Source organism: Terrapene carolina, unplaced genomic scaffold (assembly GCF_002925995.2).
Source record: "Terrapene carolina triunguis isolate 2854851 unplaced genomic scaffold, T_m_triunguis-2.0 Scaffold95, whole genome shotgun sequence".
NCBI lineage: Eukaryota > Metazoa > Chordata > Testudines > Emydidae > Terrapene > Terrapene triunguis.
This window is the reverse complement of record NW_020664446.1, coordinates 49,123,384-49,133,871: the sequence shown is the minus strand read 5'-3', so window position 1 is coordinate 49,133,871 and position 10,488 is coordinate 49,123,384.

Genomic DNA, 10,488 nt, shown 5'->3' with positions numbered 1-10,488 from the left:
GATATTTTTCACCACATAAATCAAGTGGGAAGGATCACTTATGATTATTTTTAGATTTCTATGTAATTACAGAATTTTGTTTTTCACTGCAGTTATTTAATTTTGGTGTAAACCACAGAGATTAAAATAAATCAAATGTCACATTTCTGGCCTGTTTTATAAACATCATTAAGGACCTAATCTTCAAAAGTGCAGATCACCCACAACTCCAGTTGCTTTGAGTTGGAAGCCATGCATTGTGTGTTAGACTGTGAACTCCTCAAAGTACTTTTTTATATAAACACCATGCACACCCACTGCACTTTATAAATAGTAAACTAATAAAATATCTATTTTACTGAAAGAAGGCACATTAGCCAAGTACCACTATTCCCCCTACTCTTTTCAGAAAATGTCATGAGATCTTTACCAACTTCAAATGAACACTAAATGGATCTTGGGTTTATGATTTTATCTGAGATAATACAACATTCCTTTTCCGCTCACCTCCCATGAGCCCACATTTTGGTGTGGGGCTTGAGCCCTTACTGCAGAAATGAATGTGCCACTAGACAACCTATACCAAAACAGCATATTATTCAGATATTATTTCAGTATCTAGGTTCTATTTCAAATAAAAAGCTGACGCAAAAAGTAGTGTCAATAAGATATGACTCTCCTTTGTTCATGATTGCTTAGCTTTTCAAATGATGATTGCACATATGGCAAAAGTAACTTTAATGGTGTCAGTAGCTAGCAGATATAAAATGTTTATAAAATGAAAAAAGAGGCAAGGGGAGGTGAGGTAATGTTGTTTACTTGACCAACTTCTGTTGGTGAAAGAGAAAGGGTTGCCAACTTTCTAATGGCACAAAATTGAACACCCCTACCCAGCCCCTTCTCGCTCCATCTCTCCTCCTTCTGTCGCTCGCTCTCCCCCACATTCGCTCACTTTCACCGGGTTGGGGCAGGGGTTTGGGGTGCAGGAGGGGAATGAGGGCTCCGGCTGGGAGTGCAGGCTCTGGGGTGGGGCCAGAGACGATGGGCTTGGGTGCAGGAGAGGACTCCAGGCTGGGGGCAAGGGGTTTGGAATGCGGAAGGGGGTGCAGGCTCCAGCTGGAGGTGTGGGCTCTGGGATGGGGTTGGGGATGAAGGGTTTGCGGTGCAGGAGGGGGCTCAGGGCTGGGGGTTGGAGCGTTGGGGGAGTGCGTGGTGCGGGCTCTGGGAGGGAGTTTGGATGCATGAGGGGACTCTGGTCTGGGGCAGGGGGTTGCCCTTGGGTGCGGGGTCCCAGAGGCACTTACTGTGGCTCCCAAGAAGCATCCACCAGGTCCTTGTGGCCCCTAGGCTCATGGGTGGCCAGGAAGGCTCCACGCACGGCCCTTGGGCCTGCAGGCACCACCCCTGCAGCTCCCATTCGTTGGGAACCACCTAGGGGCCAAAAGGACCTGGCAGCCGCTTCTGGGAGCCACAAGGAGCTAGGGCAGGCAGGGAGCCTGCTTTAGCCCGGGGCCCTGCTGTGCCGCCAACTGGACTTTTAACGGACCAATCAGCGGTGCCAACCAGATCCACCAGGGTCCCTTTTCGACCCAGCATTCTGGTCCAAAACCAGATGCCTGGCAACCCTAGAAAGAGAATCTTTCAAGCTCCACAGAGCTCTTCTTCACCTGTATGGTGGTTCAAAGCTTCTCTCTCTCTCCAGCAGAAATTGGTCCAATAAACGACATTACCTCACCCACCTTGTCTCTTTCATATCCTCAGATCAACACAGCTACAACACTGCAAACCACATATAAAATTAAATATTATTAATGTGCAGTACATGCTATGTATGGATGAAACTGCATATTTTGAAGACAGGGAACAAAATATTTAAACCTGGATGCCAGAATTTAGATTTCTATATCTATATTTAGAGACCTATAAAACAGCAGAAGATGCTGAGCAAAACCAATTCACACTGAAAAGTTAGGCCTCTTCTAATAAAGTGTTTAAATATGGATTTAGAAGCCTTACTTCAGGTAACCAGGTTTAAGAATTTTGGCCAATAGTTTTTAAACTTGTGTACATTCTATATAAAATTAAGGCTAACAATGCAACTTTAGCAGTAACTAAGTTTTAGTATCACCTTGATCTACCAGATGAGATCCAGTATAAACTTGTTTCATGCAAAATTAGCCATTTAAAATTTAAAAGCACATAAAGAGAGAAGGCAGAATAAATTAGTTTAATCAAAACTGCCACAGGCAGAAATTGTTACCATAAATTACTCTTGAATTACAGCAAGACTATAAACTTTAGAGGCAAGAATCAAGCCAAACACACTTTCCTTTTGAAAATGTGTATTTCATAGTCCAACTAATTTTCTGATTTTAAGAAAACATCTTTGGTTATTGACCACTTTTTGAAGTCTAACTCTTTCTTCATCCTAGCAATCAAATACAACGTATAACATGTATCCCTCTAGCCAAACCACCACTTTTATCATTCTTTTATTAGCTATAAAGAAAAGATTTAACATTTTCTAGCTCTTCCAATGCCTTAATTAAGAACTTTAAATATTTTACACACAGTATTATTAGGGCTAAGCTACTGTAAACATTTAACAAGAGGAACACTTTCTTTCTGTTCAATGCTCTCCACATATGTAATAAATACGTACTTTGTTTTTTTTAAACTTACGGCTTACATACATGGTTCATATTGGGAGAACCAGATCAAAGCAAGTCCACCTATCCAAAATAAACACATTTGTGATGCTACAATAATGCACCTCATTGTTAATACACATACTATATAACATGGGGGGGGGGATTCAAGGCAATAAATATGAGGCTCAGTGGATAACTCCCATTCCTGCACTAATGAATTACACATTTATATTAAATATTTAACTCAATTCATAGGTCACTTATTTTAGTCTCTAAGGGTATGTCTACACTACAGGATTAATCCGAATTTAGATAATTCGAATTTGGGAAACAGGTTGTATAAATTCGATTGTGCGCGGCCACACTAAGCACCTTAATTCGGTTTTAAACCACATTAATTCGGTGGTGTGCGGCCACACTAACCCTAATTCGAATTAACAAAATCGATTTAGGCTCTACTCCGTTCGTCGAGGTGGAGTACAGAAATCGATTTAAAGGGCCCTTTAATTCGAATTAACTGGCTCTGTAGTGTGGACGGGTGAAGGGTTAATTCGGATTAAGGCAGCTAAATCCGAATTAAAGTCCTAGTGTAGACCAGGCCTAAGCTTTCAGAACAGAAAAATCAATCTTTACATTTTTCTTTTTTTAAGGGAATGGCAAGTCATAGAATGTTAAGTGATTAGATTCCTGTAGACATTGAATACACTACTCAGACTTCATATCATCACTCTCAGAACACAGTAGCCCATTTATTGATAGAAAACAAAGATTACGTGAGAAACTGTATAAGTCTGCTGTGTGTATTCACACAATATGCAGCAGACTTAGAGGAACCCCAATACTTGACTCACATGCCAGGTCAATAATGATTAAACAATGGTCAATAAACTAGACCATAAATATGCAAAGTCTCAAGGCATTCTCTATAATTTCTCTCTGAATAAAATCCAATCCCTCTACTTTGAATGGGCTGTGGAAGATTAACCACTGGCCTGTCACCCAGGAATACACTAAAAAATGCCTGTCCTCCTCATGGGCACACCAAGTAGTCATTATGTGTCATGATGTCATAGTAAGATGTATCACCTCTGGAACAAGGTATTCTCAGAAGTGACATTACAATGCCAGTTTCTCAGCCTGTTCCTGCTAAGAATCCAGAAGTCAATGATTCATACTGATTTACGAAGGCTTTTGAGGCCACAGTACATTTAAAAGACTAAACTTGTCCATGTCTGCTGATTCTCAATTTCTCTTTGTCCTGTCCCCACACTATGAACCATCTGCCTGCTTGCGTGTGGTAACCAAGATCCTTTTTAGCACTTTTTCCAAAGAGAACACAATACCCTCTTGAATCTCCAAAATAATGAAAGAGTGCTCATGTTTTTCATTCACTTCAGTTGGAGCTAAAAGAAGAGGCAGGTGGTAGAGAGCATGAAGCAGCATGTTTCTGCCAAAATCAAAAGCTGAAAATTGTTGCAAAACACCATTAATTCCCACTGTGCACTCTGACTCTCCCCTCTGAAGTCAGAGCAGAGTTGGGGGTCAATGACAACGAATGGCATGGCTACAAGCTCTCTGATGGCTGACAGAAGCTGCAAGGGAGAGAGGTTGGGTATAGGATCCTTGCAGATTTCCCATCATCTAGTGCCTTTTTGAAGGGCCCTGACCACTCTGCACTCCTGCCACTGGGGACTGGTGGGAGCAAGAGAAAATGTTTGTATTTTAGTTACAGCTCTGGCATTAATTTGTACCCCTCCCTGCACTTTTGTGCAGATGGTGAACCTACGATTCATAGAAACTCAAGTTTCTGAAACTTGTTCTTGGGCCTTTTAATCAAGATTTTCTGGACTCACTGTATCACTGTGATAAAATTAAGCCAAAGTTTGTGTCATGCACTCGCTTAGCAATTACAACACTATTAATTAAAAAAAAAAAAACCACTACTCTCACAAAAATCAAACTACACCTCTACCCCGATATAACGCAACCCGATATAACACGAATTTGGATATAACGTGGTAAAGCAGTGCTCCGGAGGGGCGGGGCTACGCACTCTGGCGGATCAAAGCAAGTTCGATATAACGTAGTTTTACCTGTAACATGGTAAGATTTTTTGGCTCCCGAGGACAGCATTATATAGGGGTAGAGGTGTAATTCAGTTCCTTGCAGAGTTCAGCATTTAGTGCACCACACAACAAGCTCGCAATACATATAAAACAAAAAAATATATATTATTTTGTGACCTCTTCCTTCCCCTCCACCTACTCCCAACCCAATCATGTTATCACTTACTGCTTCCGGTTCAAAATGTTAGATTTTTAAGCTCTTTGGAGCAAGAACCATATCTATCTTATCTGTCACTAGAGTCTACCATCATGCTTTTGGTGACGGAGTCTACTAGCATGCTTTTGGGTGCAATATAAATAAATTTTAAAAAGTGATGCCATTGATTTGACACAGCACATTGTGCTGGAATTAATTTGGGAACTGAACAGAAACTGAATTCTTACATTCTCAACGGAAGCAGAGATATTGTTTCAGGACTGATAAGCCACAAGTCTCTCTCACTTCCCTCAACTAAATCCTCCTATTAATATATTTATTTTAAAGAGACAAGTGCATACCACAGGTACAGTGGGCCGGTTTTCAAAGTGGTGAGGAAAAACATTTAATTACTATGAAAGTATGCACCTCCCAGCCACAATACCTCCCTGAGAGAATCTACTGCAAAGCTGTCATAAACATACAGTTAAGGGTAGCATAAAATCCCTTTTTACCCTGTAAAGGTTTAATTCCTCTTTTACCTGTAAAGGGTTAAGAAACTCAGATAACCTGGGTGGCACCTGACCAAAAGGACCAATAAGGGGAGAAGATACTTTCAAATCTGTGGGGGAAGGTTTTTTGTCTCCCGGAGTCAACAAGGAACCAGGGCAGGAAAAATACATCTCCCTAAGCCATATCTAAACTAAGCAGCTAATATTGCAGAAATAGTAAATAATAGCAAAGAAATGCATTAGGTTATCTTTTGTTTTAGCTTGTGAATTTTCCCTGTGCTAAGAGGGAGGTTTAGCCCTGTTTTTGTAACTTTAAAGTTTTGCCTAGAGGGGAAATCCTCTGTGTTTTTGAATCTTTTGTTATTCTGTAAAGTACTTACCATCCTGATTTTACAGAGATGATTCTTTTACCTTTTCTTTAATTAAAATTCTTCTTTTAAGAACCCGATTGATTTTTCATTGTTCTTAAGATCCCAGGGTTTGGCTCTGTGTTCACCTGTACCAATTGATGAGGATATTATTCTCAAGCCTTCCCCAGGAAAGGGGGTGCAGGGCTTGGGGGAATATTTTGGGGGAATAGGACTCCAAGTGGTCCTCTCCCTGATTCTTTGTCTAAATCACTTGGTGGTGGCAGCATACTGTTCCAGGCAAGGTGGAATTTGTGCCTTGGGAAAGTTTTTAACCTAAGCTGGTAAAAATAAGCTTAGGGGGTCTTTCATGCAGGTCCCCACATCTGTACCCCAGAGTTCAGAGTGGGGAAGGAACCTTGACAAAAACTCAACAATTTAGCTGCCTGGCTAGGTTTTAATACTGTGAGTCAGTAATATACACATAATATGCCTGAAGCAGTATTCCTTATGCATCCTTAATTCCCTCTTAAAAGGGCATCACAGTAACTTTCGATGTCCTTGCTCTGGAGCTGTTCAGCTCAATGCCTCTTGAACATGTAATGCCTTGAAACCAGCAAGATTCTTGCTTCTACCCTCTGCTTTGGGCATTTTATAGCTAAATAAATAGAACACAAAGAGTTGAATTCATGCAAAATTCAATTCATCCCATCTCAGCTAGCAAAACGCTCCTGAATTTCCCCTTTCCTCCTCATAGAGATAAATGTGGAGCCCCATCTCCATGATTGACAGCAGTCCTATGAAGACCAGCCTTCCCCACAGGGGCTTAACTGGGATGAGGAGGAAGAGACATTGCTCTCTCCCCCTCCCCAGCCCCCAAGCTCTTGGCTAGAGATCTGGCAGGAATCTCCTGCTTCTTGCTGACAACTCTCCTCTAACTGGAGAATAGGATTGCCCATCAAAAAGGGACTGCACAGGTTGCAAGAGGACAACCCTAACCTACATCTCCCTTGCTGCACATTAAGCCCATTATTTCTTGTCCTACCTTCAGTGGACATGGAGAACAATTGAGCAACAAATATGTTAGGGGCTTTCATAAAGAGGAAGACTTATCAGGTCACGCCCCCTTCCCCAAGTTATCTTGTCTCAAGACTAAACATGCCCACTTTTTTTTTTTTTTTTTTTTAAATTAAACTTTTCATCATAGGTCAGGTTTTCTAAACCTTTTACAATTTTTGTTGCTCTCCTCTGGACTCTCTCCAATTTATCCACATCTTTCCTGATATATGGCACCCAGAAGTGGGCACAGAACTCCAGCTAAGTCCTCTCCAGTGCCGAGCAGAGTGGGACAATTACCTCCTGTGTCTTACATATAACGCTGCTGTTAATAACCCCCAGAATATTAGCCTTTTTGCTACTGCATCACATTATTGGCTCATATTCAAATTTTACACACTATCAAACCTGAAATCCTTTTCAGCAGTACTACTGATTCCCAGTTATTCCCCATTTTCTACCTGTGCATTTGATTTTTCCTTTCCAACTGTAGTACTTTATTCAGTTTTGTCTGGTTGATTTTAGATTATTCTCCATTTTTTCCCCAAGGTCAGTTTGAATTTTAATCCTGTCCTCCAAAGTGTGTGCAACCTCTCAGCTTGGTGTTATCCACAAATTTTATATGCATACGCTCCCTTCTATAATAATATATGGAGATATACCCATTTCATAGAACTGGAAGGGATCCTGAAAGGTCATCGAGTCCAGCCCACTGCCTTCACTAGCAGGCCAATGCTCAAACCACTGAACTATCCCTCCCCATGCATGTAAGAATTAGCCACAGCCCAGAGGGAAGGAGGTGCCAGGACTCCCAATACTATCACAGGACTAAGGAGCTGCTCTGTAATAATTTATGAATATTCCATGTTAGCCTGGTTATTGGGGTATTTACTGGATGAATATATTGATTTAATTTAATATGGAGCTGTCAGGAAAAACAAGCAAGGAAGAAAAGAAAAAAAAAAGGCTCACAATAAGCTACCCCTCCACAAACAAATTAAAAAGTTATTAAGAGACCAAGACAGGACAAGACAAGGCACAGGAACACAGAAAATCTGAAGAGCCCTGGCAAGTTTAAAAAGGCCAGGTCTACACTAACCCCCTAATTCGAACTAAGGTACGCAACTTCAGCTACGTGAATAACGTAGCTGAAGTTCGAAGTACCTTAGTTCGAACTTACCTCGGTCCACACGCGGCAGGCAGGCTCCCCCGTCAACTCCGCGGTACTCCTCTCGTCTAGCTGGAGTACCGCAGTCGATGGCGAGCACTTCCTGGTTCGACTTATCGCGTCCAGACAAGACGCGATAAGTCGAACCCAGAAGTTCGATCGCTCGCCGCCGAACTACCGGGTAAGTGTAGACATACCCAAAGAAACACTCAAGAGGGCAGTAGTTGTTCACAAAAACCAGGCAGAAACAAAGGCTGGGTATGTCTGAAGAAGTTAGGCCTCCTAGGTTAGGCTCAGGGGAGGATAAACATTTAGGAGAGAAAGACATGCATATAGATTGTTCTAAAATTATTTTCTAAGTGCTTTGTTACTATTACTATTACTAAAATAAACACTTTAAGAAGGATGTCTAATTACTGGATACCACTGGTGACAAGCTTCCAATGGGAAGAACTAAAAGGTGCTATAACTCAGTTGACCTACTGGATAAGAACAGTGGATACACAGCATACTGCAGCCCAGAGTCCAGTTTAAGAGTTGGAGGACTGCAAACTGCACTCTGAGATAGGTAAAGGAAATACACTCAGACCAGAAAGGTGCAGCATCCCTGTAACTGACAGAGCTGAGGTGGGAGGGGCCATCAAGGCTATGACTGATGGAGATAAAGTTAGTTTTAGCCTTCTGGGATATTTATATAGTACTCCTGACAGACTACTCTGGAATGATACTGGAGTTCTGCACATGCTAATAAGGGTGCTAGGATAGATCTGTACAGTTGGAGAGATTCTTGGGTGAATTCCTGCCTCCTCAAATGTTGTAAGAGTTTGGAACAACCTAGAAGGGAAGCTCCCACCACACAAGAATCACATGTTCAGATATGGCACTATTATCAAGGGCAGTGGGAGAAAGAGAGAAGATGATCCAGGCTGTTTGAAGTCCAGAAATTTTAAAGTCAGTTACTGCTATCAGTTTCTGGAATCAAGAATGAGGTGCAGATCTCTGTGCCTACACTTAATCTCTTAATTTCACATGTTTATTTGTGCTGTATATAAATGCCAATTCAAACTTTTTGTTTAAAAATAATAGGACATGAAATACACACTTATCCATTCCAAGGCATTCTACTTCTACATATTAAAGTTTTACTCTCTTCCAGTTTATATTTTGCTAAGCATGCAATTTTCTATTTGGCTAATAATTTAAGCATGATCACATAACTACAAAAAACTACATCACTTAGTTTGGGCAGAATATTCTTTATTCAAGTGCATGGTGTACACTTTAAGTTAATTGTGCAAACAAAGATACTAAGTTGGACGAATGGAGTTTTACTACAATTCGAGCAGGATCAGACTCTTATGAGCAGTTACACTTTCTTTTGTTTTAACAGTAGTTATTCAAACACAAGCTATAATAATTAACAACAATTAGGAACACCAGTCACCCAACTCACATATAGTTACAAAACTTCCACTGTGTTGAGATGTGTGTAAAAAGGCTGGTTAAGGAATTTATTAGAACGCTACCTAATTTCTTTGTTCTAACAAGTGTAGCTGGCAGTGAAATTAAGTGTCATTAAATACAATGTAGATGCCTGTATCTGGTCTCAAATTGGGATACATATGTAAACATTAACAGTTGCACGGTCAATTCACCTTTAAATCTTTAAACAATTAAAAAGGCCTTAGTTTGTTCAGCATGGAATATTCCAAATGTGTTAACAGATAATGCTCCACAATTCACAGGTAGCTCTTTTGAGCAATTCTCCTTGCTATATCACTTCAAGCATACCAGCCGTTACCCCTTACTATGCACAATCAAATTGGTGAGTGGGAAAGTCAGAAGTAGCAGGCAACCTGCCAAGAGTAATAACTCTACATCCACCAATGTTTACACAATAGCTTCTTCTGAAGATCAGTCCGACAGGGGAAATAAAAGATATCTAAATAAGACCATGCAGAACATGGTTTCTTGCAAACATACAGAATTCTTCAGATAATGCTCATATACCCAGAAACTGACAATGATTCCTTCCGCTGTGGCCTATTCACCTGTGTTTACCTCATCAGGTGGACAGGCCACAGCAAAAGGAATTGTTTTGAAGACAAGTACTAGACATGTGAACACGAGGCTGTATTAGTTATAGTCAAGAAGAGGGAAAATAATCTTATATCAGGAAGTGCAGATTGTCTGCACCGAGATCCATTCTAAGTGGCTCTATTTAATACAATTGATTATAAATACAGTGCAGCTTGTGGTCTTTATGTTTTATATGCATTTGAATGTATATTAATATAAAACAAAGCTGTAACAGTATTCAGCTGGAGTCAATGCACAATGACCCTTGCCATGTGATATAGGTATTACTGTTTGTATCCTGGGGCCAGGCAATAGAGACAAGTTGCTTATCAGCACTCGTACATATGTGTCACACTTCTATTACAAAATAGCCTATATATATATATATACACACACACACACACACACACACACACACACACACACACACACAC